Genomic DNA, 13561 nt, shown 5'->3' on the forward strand with positions numbered 1-13561 from the left:
TGTAATAACTTAGAAATCAGATTGGAAACAAATGACATTTATCTCTTCTAAGGCAAAAGAGTGAAAGAAAATAGATACACTAAAGTGCTCTAGCCTAGCCATTCACTATCCTGCTATCGAAAATCCATTTTTGGGCTAGGGTGATGGAGTAAGTTGATCAGGTTCTAAGTCTTAAAACTGAGCCAAAATTCTCTTAGTAATTCTTCAAGCTATTATGAGAGTATGGGGACTTGTTCTACCAGTCCCTTTCTTCTGATATGCATCCTTGTTTATTAAAGTGATAATAGGCAGTGTCATTAAACATTTGTGCTTTACAGATGTTCAATGAGTTATGAATGAGTATGGTCAAACATGGGCTGCATTTAGTTTGCATTGTAATAAGGTCTGTGTCTCAGCCTACGAAAGTTTTGACTTGCATGTATTTTTGGAAGATGTTTTTAAAATTACCATTTAAAATATTATTCAAGGGTAACTGATTTAAAGGATCCAAGTATAGAGCAGTTAGGCATATTTTAAAAGAGCAACAGGTCTACTTTAGTCAAAGAATGTAATACCCACTCAGAAGTATATCTTTTTCTTTCTTCTAGATGGGAATTATACAATGCTATATCAGAGGAATATTTTGAGTGAAGGTATATGGTGCAGGGAGACAATTTTTGTCCAGTTTCTTTTATTTCAGAGTTTTTTGTTGCATATTGTTCAAGGAAAAATTAGGTAGTGTTTTTTTAAAGCCACTACACTTTTAAGGCTGAAGTTTGATGCTCTTGAATGCCTAAGCTCCTGCTGATCTCAATGAGAGTAGAAAACAGTCTCCTAATCATGAAAAATAGCATCTGCTAAGCTGCTCTCTACTATTTTTTGCTTTTGTCATCTCCAATAATATTCATACCTTCTGTTTCTCTCTTTTTTTTTTTTTTTTTTTTTTAATATACATAGGAATCCTTGTTCACATGCTAGAGCAGTCCTGTTTTGCAGGCTTAATATCTCCTATGGCCTTTTTCCCATATTCTTTGCATTTGTCTCTGTATAACACTCAAAGTGTAATAGGACTCAGTGACAGAAAGGAGAAAAATAACTTTTTTATGTGGAAAGACAATTTAATTGGTAACACTGAGGATGTCAACTTGATGTAAAGCCTAATCAAACATGATTCTTTTTTTCATTTTAAAGTTAACATTTTTGTAAACTTGCCATTCCCCCCCCCTTTTTTTTTGTTTTTTTTAATATGCTTTTCTTCCTTTTAAAAGAACCACAACTAAAAAATATTTTTTCTCCTTTCAGTGTAGTCTTTTACAAATGTGATAGAAAGACTCATTCCAAGCATCCTTTAAGCGCTACATGCTCTTTAGGCATTCACTGTCATTCAGACGAAACTTGTTAAAGTCTATTGAATGTGATTTGCATGCGTGCAGTCTGATCTTTCCCTCATGCCTGTTTGAGGAAAGTGCAGCTCTGTTGTTACATCAAGGTAAAATTGGTGTGGGGTCAAAGTCAGGGCCATATAACTTTTAGATGTTTATTATTCAGCACAGTCCATGAAGTTCCTTTTTACATCTTCACAATTGTTACCTAGTAAGGCCTTAAACCTGCACTGGTTGAAAAAAAAATGAAAAAAAATTCCCATTGAGCTTGATGGGAGTTTTTGCCTCAAGGGCTGCTGGCAGGATAGGTGTCTTAGTTCCTTCTAACCTTCATTTGTAAACATGGCCAGGAAAAACAAAACAAACCACAACAAGAAAAAAAACAACAACAAAAACTTAAGACAATGAGTTGCCTTACATTTCCCCTACTATACAGTTGTATTCCTTTGATTTATTTCCTTTCCCCTCACCCACATCGAAGGCTGTGATTGTTTTTGTTTTTCTTAATTTTTTGCACACTACCTATACCAATTAACTGCCTAATTAGTTTTATCTTCTCTACATGGATGCAGTGAATTTGTAAGAGAATTTCACAAGCAAGTAGTTTTTTAGTGAGTTTAAAGTAAATAGAGTTTTAAAGACCTATTTTTATATTCAATATAAAGCACAAATGTGCAGAAAGTGTAGAATGACTTACAAAAAGGGAAACAAAAGTTCATAATATTTCATGTATAAAAGTAATACCTTCTTTGGGTTGAGATTCTCTTAGAAAACCCAATACTTATGCCAGTGCAAAGATAGGAATATTTTAAAAACTCTTAGAAAATTGTGATTGACAGCAATTTCAAAGGAATGACTTCTGTAGATACAAGGAAACCCCTAAAGCAATATGGATAAGAAGGGGTGAATGGTTTTCAATGATGAACAACAACCTGGAAGAGTGAGAATGGAGGTTTCAATCCTTATTAATTAATCAAATTTCTTCTTTTGTGGTTAGCTACAACATCTGGATTTTCTGTGAAGTGCAATCTTGCAGGATGAAAAAGTGCAAGGGTGCCAAACTCCTAACACTTGCTAATATGCAGAAGCAGGTTTGATTTAGAATTACATGTTAGTAATTAAGGCTTTAGATTTTGGTAACTCCCACTTTCAAGAAAATCAAGAGACTGATTCATCACTTGAAGAAATTTGATCAAATAATAATGATTAATCCAGGAAATCCCATTGTCACAATTTGTTTTTGTTTCCATCGTCCTGCTTATCTCCAAAACCAACTAGCCTCAGCTCCTGGCGAAGCCAGGGAGAAGAGTTATATGCCATTGTTAGTTCATTTACAATTTGTATCTGGTTTTGCTCTTGTACATATGTTGGCATTTTGGAGTCTTTACATAAATGCTGTGATACTTTTTTTCTTCTTTCCTTTAATTTTTTTGGTGGGCTGTTTTAAAATGGAGGCCTGTTTTCCAGTGTGGGACTTTCGATGGTTACAACATTTCAATGATGTTGCATGATGGCCACAGGTGGGGGAAATTGAATGTTTTAGAGCAGTTTTTCAAGCATGACACTTTTAAAATATGTAATTTCAAAGACTTTTCAAGGCCACATGAAATTAGTTTTCATAGCCACTCCAGGTCTTGGGGGGAAAAGCTGAAAAGTACTTTTGTTTAGAAGTCTGAGTGATGGTGGGGGGGAAACCTTTTCTTGAGGTTTTTGCATGCCAGTGCACGGCCTATTGCTGTGAGAGAAGGAAGATGGTAAGGCTGCTTGAGGCAATGCACTGGAGGACAAAGTGTTTTCTAGCACTAGAAAAAGAAAATGCATGGCAAAGTTTTGTCTTCTAGTAGACTATATAGCATGCAGAGTTTAGTATGTGTCAAAACAGTGTATGACATTGCTGTATCAAAGTTGTAAAATTAAGCATTATTTATTGAAAACTATGTATTTTTTTTGTAAAAACCTGATCACCTAGAGGATTAATATCAGTGACTTGTGCTAGTGCTACAAACTTAACCAGCTTCTTTACTACAGTACTTGATATGCAGTGTTAATGCTCAGGGTTGAAACCAGTCCACTCCAATGTCTTTTTTTGCAAGAGTTTTTAAATAAAGGAACAACATAATGCAATTGTTCAAACAACTCTAATAAAATTGTGTGATCAATCTTCCTAAGTGTTTTTATGTGGATTTTTTTTCCAGTGTTGCATTTGGTAAATGCAGTTAGTTCAGCTATTATAGTGAATCCACTCTTCATTCTGTGGGCACCCAAAGCATAAAGTCAATGGGAAAGTTATGTCTTTCAAAAAACCCTCGACAGATACTTACGGTCAAGGTAGTATGTACAGAGGGTAAGTGCTGTTCTGGGCATGCCTGAGAAACACTGAAACAGAGAATGAGCCAATTATTATTTTTTAATTTCCGGTTAAGACTCTGGATAAAACAAAAAAGTATTTTATGATAAACATTTTAGATATTGCTTTAAAGTTGATCAGGAAAGAATGAAATAAGATGCATTATATGCCAGCAAACCCCATTTCTCTCTGTATCTTTTTCTACAATTTACCATCTAAATGTATTTTGGCATAGAAAAAAAAATCCTTCTGTATTAAGATTCTAGTTATGAAAATGTTTTTATGAGAACCTTGTAATCAATTCTTGGAACTATAAAAAGGTGTTTTTAATGTGTTTATGTGGTGAAAGCTTGTTGTATATTAAATATTGTTTTATAGAAATTATGGAATTATATTGTTACAAATTTGAAAATTACAATTCATGCAAGCCATCTATTGCTGAAATTAACCTTCTAGAACTCTGGCTTGCAGGCATATTCCCATATTCCAAAAAGAATGCAAGGCACGTCTCTCTCTTGCTCATATTTAATGTCTGTACTTTTACAAGCTTACAGGGCTGAAAATATCAACTGGTAATACCTTTTTTTCCACTGGTGGGTTGTTGGTTATTCCTAACATTCAGGAAATGATAGAAACCTTCCAATCAGTTTCATCTGTAGCTGATGCAATGTTTAAACTTGGGAAGAGTCAATTCAACAAATAAAAGGTTCCAGATAATTGTGTATGACTCTCGAGCACAGCTCTTCCCATTGGTCCTGTTTTTTCCTTATCCTGACAGAGTTAGCTGAATAGCTCCTTTCTCCAGAAGACATGTATTGGGTAACAATTACCTGCTGAGAACACTGAAAGCAATCTATATAATTTCAAAAATCTGTTGTGGTAGTATTCTTTTGTGTGAAAGGAGATGTGTAACTGATGTGAAGTAAGGGTTTGAATGTGACATGTCATAGTAAAAATAGGAAGTTTAAGCTGGTCATTGTAAATCAGTGAAATAAAGTCTTTATATACAGCCATCATACCACTATCCTTTCTGTACATGTAAAAAAGTTTCAAAAAGCATTTTAAAGTTATTTTAGAGAGTTTTGACACAATGCAATGAGAGTATTCCATGGTATTTTATTTTAATTCCCACAGAGTGTTTATTCAAGTCCCATTGTATAGAACCAAAGACAAACTAGAAATCTTCTAGAACAGACTAATGGCATCTACCTATGATCTCAAGCGTCTCTAACTGCAGTCTTCTCCTTGGTTCCTCTTTAGAGACAAGTGTCATGACTGCATTGGAAAGTTCTGCTATGTCAGGTCTTATTATTGCAAGAGGGAATTTCAACATGACATGTTGGGAATCTTTCCTACTGAGTGTTTTGGAGTGGTTTTGGATTGGTAAACCACAGGTTATCACACCTTAAGACACTCATTGTAGAGGTGTTGTGCTGCCTGGGTGTTGGCTCAGTTTTATAGGAAAGAAAGGGTAGAAGCATGTGTCAGGGGGGAAAGAAATAAAAATAATTTACTTGACATTTCAGTTTTGGTTAATATATTCTCAAGTTTGAATGTTAGGCACAACCTTAGACGGAATGCATGAAAACATGGAATGTAGACAACACAGACCCGCACAGATACCCAAACACTTTTGCTTCATTACAAAGTTAATATAAGCCCATAGCTATGTAGTTGTGTTTTCATTAAAACACTTGCTGGCTGGATCACTCTAAACTCCTGGAATGTAGTGTCTATTGAAATCTATACTTTAAGGTCCTGAGAACTTCAGAAGATTTTCATATGTTAGACTTAAACTGTTATCCCTGAAGTTTGGAAAGTTTTAAGGTAATCTTTTCAAAGCCCATCAAACTTTCGGTATAATAGTAAAAAACAAGAAAACACACAAATATTTCCAGCTCTAGAAATGACAATTCCCACCATAGCCAGAGTAAAACGATCTTTGCCCTTTCCCTTGAAATCTGACGTTTACATTTATTGGCTTTACTCTGACATTTACATAAGCTGAAGTGTCTATGATAAATCACTTTTTCTACAACTCTGTAAATTCACTTTACAGATGATAATTATTTTGAACCAAAATTGACTCATGTATATTTTAAAATGAAATTCTTACTTTCTCAAATTATAATGATAACAAATACTGAAGGGTATACAGGCATTGAGGCAGCATTCATCTGCACACAAACACAACAGGCAGTCCAAGAAATGCATAGGAAAAAAAAAAAAAATCTAGATCTCAGTTATAATATTTCTATTAAGTTTCATTTTAATGTGGCATTTTTGCGTTTCATATGCATAAGTAGTTTTCTTTCTCTAAGACCAAATATGCACTGAGTTAAAGCTTTGCAATAACTTTGTGTGTGTCCAGATTGCATTTTTCACATCGGTGGTATAACTGAGAAATTCTACGTTGTGTCTAATAGTTTGTGAAGTAGCTTACACTTTCACTTAGCCTTTACTCATTGAGACTTCGTTTGTCTGCATAATCTTATTGTAATAATATTCCTTACATCTCTGTAAAGCCTGCCTTCCATTCACCTAATTTCATTCACCTTGTTCATTGAGTTTTAGTGCTCATACTCTTTATGGATCAGAACCAAACCACTCTCCTGACACTAGCACTGCTAAGCGTTGCCTTTCGTTTTCTTTTCAAGGGTAGAAAAAGGGTACAAAATCATTGAGAACTGTGTACCTTCTAACCATTTATGTCCTTAGAAACTTTTACTACTATCTCCTTTGTAGGCTCTTAACAGCCATATCCTAAAATCAGTTTTGCTTTCCTCAGCTGTATGTGGTCATTCATCAGCTGTGGGTTGTCAAACCCAACAGTTCTGCAGGCAGAAAAATTCGTCTGAAGTCAACTATACTTGTGAAAACCACCAACTTAAACTGTTAAAACTATCTGTCCTGGTTTTGACTGACATTGATGTGAATTGCTCCATAAACAGAATAGTGGGGTATTAGTGTCTGCAAAAGGGCAAATAACAACAGTAAAAATAATCCCTCCCAGACAACTGCCTGTTTGAAATTTGAATCTTGATGTAGCCATGAAAGCCTAAGTCTCCTCCAGCCCCCCAAAAGAGTTTTTTGACTAGACATTTTTGCCTATTTTCATTCTATAAGTCAGTTAGACATAAGAAATAACATTTTTTCACAAATGTATTAAGCATTTGGAAGAAAAACAAAGTTATATACAAAGTAACATACAATGGTAAAAGTATTTACTGTAATACTAAAAACATTTGAGGTAGTCCATGGAGTCAAATTCAGCTGGTGGCCAATCACAAGTGGTGTTCCTCAGGGCTCAGTGTTGGGACCGTTTCTGTTTAACATCTTTATTGATGATCTTGATAAGGACATAGAGTGTATTATCAGTAAGTTTGCAGATGACATCTAGCAAGAGTGTTGACCTGCATGAGCAAAGGAAGGCTCTACAGAGAGACTTGGATAGATGAGATCCTTGGGCTAATGTTAATGGTCTGGGCTTCTACAAGGCCAAGTGCCGGGTCCTGCACTCGGGCCACAACAACCCCATGCAACGCTACAGGCTTGGGGAAGTGTGGCTGGAAAGTGTCTGGCAGAAAAGGACTTAGGGCTTCTAACTGACCAGTGGCTAAATATGAGCCAGCAGTGTGCCCAGGTGGCCAAGAAAGCCAATGGCAGCCGGGCCTCTATTAGAAATAGTGTGACCAGAAGAAGTAGAGAGGTAATTGTCCTCCTGTACTCAGCACTGGTGAGACCACACCTGGAGTATTGCATCCAGTTTTTGGCACCTCAGTTCAAGAGAGATATCGAGGTGCTGGATTGAGTACAGAGGAAGGCAACAAAGCTGGTGAAGGGCCTAGAGAACAAATCTTATGAAGAACGCTTGAAGGAGCTGGGAATGTTTAGTTTGAGAAAGAGGAGACCTCATCAGTCTCTACAGCTACCTGAAAGGTCATTGTAGAGAGGTTGGTGCTGGTCTCTTTTCACAGGTAATTAACGACAGAACAAGAGGGAAGGGCTTCAAGCTGCAATAGGGGAGGTTTAGACTGGACATTAGGAAATTTTTTTTTTCACAGAAAGAGTGGTTAGACACTGGAATAGGCTGCCCAGAGTGGTGGTGGAGTCACCATCCCTGGATGTGTCTAAGGGGCATTTGGATGTGGTGTTGGTGGACATGGTTTAAGGGAGAACTTTGTAGAGTAGGGATGATGGTTGGACTTGGTGATCCCAAGGGTCTTTTCCAACATGAATAATTCTATGGTTCTATGATTCCATGATTCTATGGCAATAGATTTTTAAAAATACTTATATTTGTTTTCCTTATGGCAATCTCTTGCACACACATTCTCCCTCCAGCTTTTTCCTGAGAGTCTATCTTATATATAAATGTCTACAGCTTGACTGTAAAAATGGGATATGCTTGGTGTCTCCGACACCTGACTCAGGATTTCACAGCAGACATCTCTGTCCACTCAAGACCTCAAGCAGATTCATAGTTTTATTTGGATGACAGATGACAAACTCTTTCCACTGATATTGCATTTGTTCAGGACATAGAAAGTGCAGGGAAGAGATAGAAAGCACATTTAGACCAAGAAATTAAAACAGAGTCAGCACATAGTCAAGGCACTGGAACTCAGCTGTCCGTATTGTTAAACTGTTAGAAAAAAAAAAAATCCTGACAAGATTTTGGCTGGTAAATGCTAGCACTCTTCCAAAAAATCACTGGAACAATTTGGAAATTAGCATGGGCCAAAGATCATTCCCAACAGGCAGTTTGGATTCAGCCACTCTGTTTTGGAAAGCAAGAAAGTTTAATAGCATAGATGTGGCCAGACCATGCCAGCTGGACTCAGATCCAGGGAACAGACCCAGGTTTTGTTTACTAACATAGGGGTAGCTACAGGTTATAACCCTGCTTCTGCAGGGTTTTGACCATAAAGCCTCTATAATTCTTGAGAATACCTTAGCCCTCTGTCTCTGGAATAGCCTTGGAGAGAAGCTGTCACCACTGTCTGCAACTAGAATGCAAATGTTATGAGGCAAAAGGCAAAGCAAAAAGGGGATTTGCCCTAAACCCCTTTCTGCTGTATAAGGGATCTGTACTGCCTCTAGTTACATACAGTGTCAGGTCCACAACTGTTCCAATCCTTTTTACAAGGGGCCTCATCTTTAACAGGAGGACCACAGAGTGAGATTATGGTGGCAATTTTTTTTAAACTGTGAAATTTCTTTTAGAATTTGGGGTGGGGAGAGTACTCCAGCTAAAAATGCTAACAATTTACACTGCAGTGCCTTCACTCCCAAGAATTCGAACGCATTTTACAAATACTGTTGGCCAATTTTGTTCTCCCCTTGTAGTCAAAACACCTACTGAAATCAATTGTAGAATCACTTGTATTGAATCTCCTCCAAATGCAGAACTGAGTGAGAATTTTATGCGTTGAACAGCTGTAGAACTGAAGTCTTGAAATTGCTATTTAAATTATACATAAGAATCATACAGTGTATGTTCTTCTAGCACTCTCACAGTTAGTTTAGACAATATTTTCATAGGAAAAGAAATAGGAACTCATAGGAAAATAAATCAGTCCATCTTGACTAGATAAGAGAGAGTAATTCAGTATTTTTCCTGCTTAAATATTAACATAATTTAGTAAAATGTATTTAGTGTCCTGAGAAGGTTATGCTCCCCTGATCAGAAAAACACCATTATGTTCCAACCTCAGTGACTACCAAAACACAAAAGTCCCTCCTTCAAACATGGATGTTGGATTTGTGTTTGGTTTTGTTGTGTTGTTTTGTTTTGTTTTGTTTTGTTTTTTCCCTACTTTAAGTGCTAACAATAAAAGATGAACCTAAAGCTAGAAAGGCATAAAAAAGGCTACCAATTTCAGACTCATTCATATTATACTAGTGTTGAACCAAAGTGGTACATCCACAGTGCACCAGACTCAAAGCCTTTTCTGAAGTTCAATAATTTCTTGCTCCATGCTTGTTCTGCAAGCATAATGGTGTTATACCCAGAATCAATGTCATCTGAGTTTGAGCACAGAATCTTCTGTGGATACTGGGAAAAAAAGAGTAGAGTAGGCTTGACCAGGGGAAAAAGGACAAAAAACCCAAAAAAGTTAAAAGAGCCCAGTGAGCTCTACTCTGCTTTTTAGCACCTATATGAGAGGGCTGCCTCAACAGGGTAATTTCTAAAGTGCCCTGAACACTGGGAAGCTGCCTCTGCTGCTAGGTCTGGCAGGATCACTCCTGGTTTGTTGACAGTTCTGAGAAATTAAGGTGCCCAGGGCACAAGCCAGCAAGATGTGCTGTGGCTGCCTGGTGTCATCCCAGACTTCACATGGCAACACCAGCCTCCACTAGTGTCTCCTAATGAGAGGGCTGGACATGATGCCTCTGGAAGTTAAAACTTGGTTCTACAAGGGACAAGGAAGACAGGGATATACAATCCCGCATTCATGCTGACATTCACAGACAATTGCTCTCTTAAGCCACTGAAGATACTTGGGGAGTTGTGTCTCCACACTCCAATTTTGAAACATGAGACCTTGAGCCTGAGGGGTATTCTGAATTTTTTTTCATTATTATTTATTTATTTTGGCATTTCAGGAAAAAAATATTTATGAAAACTGATTAAAACTGTGTGACATACTTATTTTGAATGTAGCTTGCTACAGCTTCTTGACTCCCTGTGAACAGTAAACTGGCAAAAAAGTTAGAGCAGCAGCAGATTTCTTCCATTGTATCCTAGAGTAAAGAATTCAATTAATGTGAAAATACCTTTCTCCAATCACACCCAGAAAGTCACTTTGTATGAAATTTGAAACAATATTGAATAATAACCTGATATTGAATGAAGATTCCCACTAGTGTAGGATCAGTAAGCTTAACCATTAGGAAGTTTCACAAAATGCTAATAAAATATTTATTTGGCTATTACTTTTCTTGACCTATTAGTTGAGTTCACTAATGGATTCAGACTTCCCAGACAAAAATGTATACATTTATCTGAAGCTTAGCTAGCTATTTTTCTCAGTGATGATACATGTGTTTTCTGTCATATAGTTTTCTAAAATTAGAAGTGTATGTAGAGATATATATATATATTTATATAAAATGTTCTAAATATTTAAGAAGTAAAACACTAATCAATTTTAAATAAATATTGTCAGATATAGAAGATTTAGAATATACACTATCTGGTCCAACAATCATTTCTTTAGGATATTGTATTAAAAATCAGAAGCTACTTACTGTATACCTTATATTAGGACACTGTCTAGTCAAATCCATACTCATTGAATAATTTTTTTAATTTTTCCCCCCCTCTGTCCTAAATTCTCTTTTAAGAACTTTTTACTGCATCTTGATTCTGAGACTGTCCTGTCTTCACAAATGGCTCTCATTCATATTAATGTCATTTTTGCATGTAGGAGAACTGAGATGTTGGAGCTGATATGTATAAAAAAGGATTTTAGAGAAAAGATTCCCTGGATTCAGAATTCTTGTCCTTTGTGGGAAGCATAACACAGCTACTTCAGGTGCCATGTATAAATATATTATTAGAAAAGTTATTTTCAATTGAATTTATATGAACTGTTGCTTAAAGCAGACACTTAGTTCCAGCTATATGTGACACCTTGTATGTTACAGCTACAGAATAAACAAATTTTGAGTCCACCATAAGTTTTGACAGACCCTGAAACAGAGGGAATATCTTTTAAGGACTGGCAAGGTGGTAATGAAATCAGAAATATTTTCTCCAAGGGAAGCCATAGTTTATCTGCCAAGGGCCAGACAACTATTCCCAGCTCACAAGTTTTCTGTGGTTAGAAATTCTCCTTGTCTCCCAAGAGGTGTTTGTAACCTTCTCAGCTGGGAGGCTAATGCATGGGATGGATTTCCCAGTGCATTGTAGAGAAATAGATTGCCTGAAAAATACAGAAAGATATTCTAATTGTTTTTTTTCTTATTCCTTACTGGTAACTTTGCAATATGATTAAAAGATACAAATATTTCACACAGGCAATAAAATAAACCAGAATCAAGAGTAAGTAAAGTAACATAAAAAATGTAACCACTAACTTCTTACTGAGAAGAATAGACAGACATTTAACAATCATACTTTTTCCCTCTTTTTCTTTTCCTCTGGGAAAATGGCAGCAGGAGAAGCAATGGGGTTTTTTTATGGTTGTTTGTCTCCTCCGGTCTTTTTGCTACCAGCTTTATTTCATGCTAGCACCATTTAGTCTTGGATTGATTAACCTCTCCAAAGCTAAGTGTTAGCCATCAGACATGTAAAGTACTACGGGAATATGTTGCAAACAAGGCTTAAGTGAATGACACAACCAGAATAGTTTGTCTGCTATCTGATGTGTCAATAATACAGAAAACAAATGAATAGGCATCTGTAATTTTCCTCTCTTTTTCTGCATATGTGTGGTTTTTAATAGATGTTTCAGTAACAGCTGAAACAAATATGTATACAAACGGTGTGCACTTTCAAAGAGGAATGAGGAATAGTAGAAGGTGAGACGTATCGCTCTCTTTTTCCCTGCCGTGTAGCATGTGTAAGAAATGAGAAAGATGACATCATCCACAGAAGGGACTAGATTCACAGGCATACTATAAATAAATCATTCAACAAAATGAAGAGCCAGCAAAAGGAACAGCTGGAGTCATATTCTTAAGCATGCATTATTTACCCAATAATCTGGATCATCTCCTACAGTCTTTCCAGTTTCACAGGTAAAGGCAATAAACAATGTCCTTTGAAAAACAACAGAAAAAAACCCCTCTTGTTTGTATTTCTTCCTTTAGATTTACAGCTAACATACACAATTAAATTAAATAAATCCAACTCTATACAATCATTTCCATATATAATTTTTATACAACCATACATTACTATAGTTTTGTGTTTTTTGTGGCTTTGTTTTGTTTTGATTTTCAAGTGCAAGATGGAAATACATCCCCAGTCCCAGCAGATGTGGAATAACTTATGGGCTGTAAAGACTCAGTGAACAGAGGCTGAGTGTGGCTGCACTCCAGCAGTCCAAGAGGGAGGTTTCACCACCTCCAATCCCCCAGGCCGCAGGGTGAGCCTTGAGAAACTAACCTTTCTACTTGGTGAACACTCTCCTAAGACTGACCTCAAAAATAGTGTTGGGATTTAAATGTGTGCATCTCTTGGACTTTCCAGATTTGAGGTGACGTTAGGACTCTCTACATCCACCCAAGTCTCTGCTGAGAAGTATAAATGCTTTAGGTGCCAGGCCTTTTATCCCTAATCACTGCAGTTTATTAGAAACCCTGGCTGGTACAGGTGGTTCCCCCAACACTGTTCAGGGGCCTTACTACGTGCTCAGCTTTGTTTGAAGGAAGCCATTGAAAGCAGTCATCTGGGTTTTCTGGTAATTCAGAAAGGTTAAAATAGAGGGGTCAACTGGGTCGCTATGTTTAGCACAAAGTTACATCATTCATATAGTTCCTTCCTGGCAAGGCTGCTTTTCAAAGTGAGAACTCTGCCTCTGGTGCCCTTCTCAGGCTGAAGCTCTCACAAGGAGCTTTTGGAGATACTCTGGGGGCTGGGGCAGACCTCGCTCCCTGCTGAGGAGCTGGGCCATCAGCACTGAGCACAAGATTCATGGGGGCAGACAAAGCAAGAATACGCACAGCAATATTTACTGTCCTACAGTTTTTTTGTATAAATCATGGCAGCATCAAAGAAATGTGTCTTCCTCTTGGGGTAGAGGGTGATGAGATTCCTGTTTAAATTTAGTGCCTGGGGAAGTGCGTTCACAGCCAAGGCCTCTGAGAATGCTCTGTCTCCTTCACAAATGAGCTTCACTGC

This window comes from Apus apus, chromosome 3 (genome assembly GCF_020740795.1).
Source record: "Apus apus isolate bApuApu2 chromosome 3, bApuApu2.pri.cur, whole genome shotgun sequence".
Taxonomy (NCBI): Eukaryota; Metazoa; Chordata; class Aves; order Apodiformes; family Apodidae; genus Apus; species Apus apus.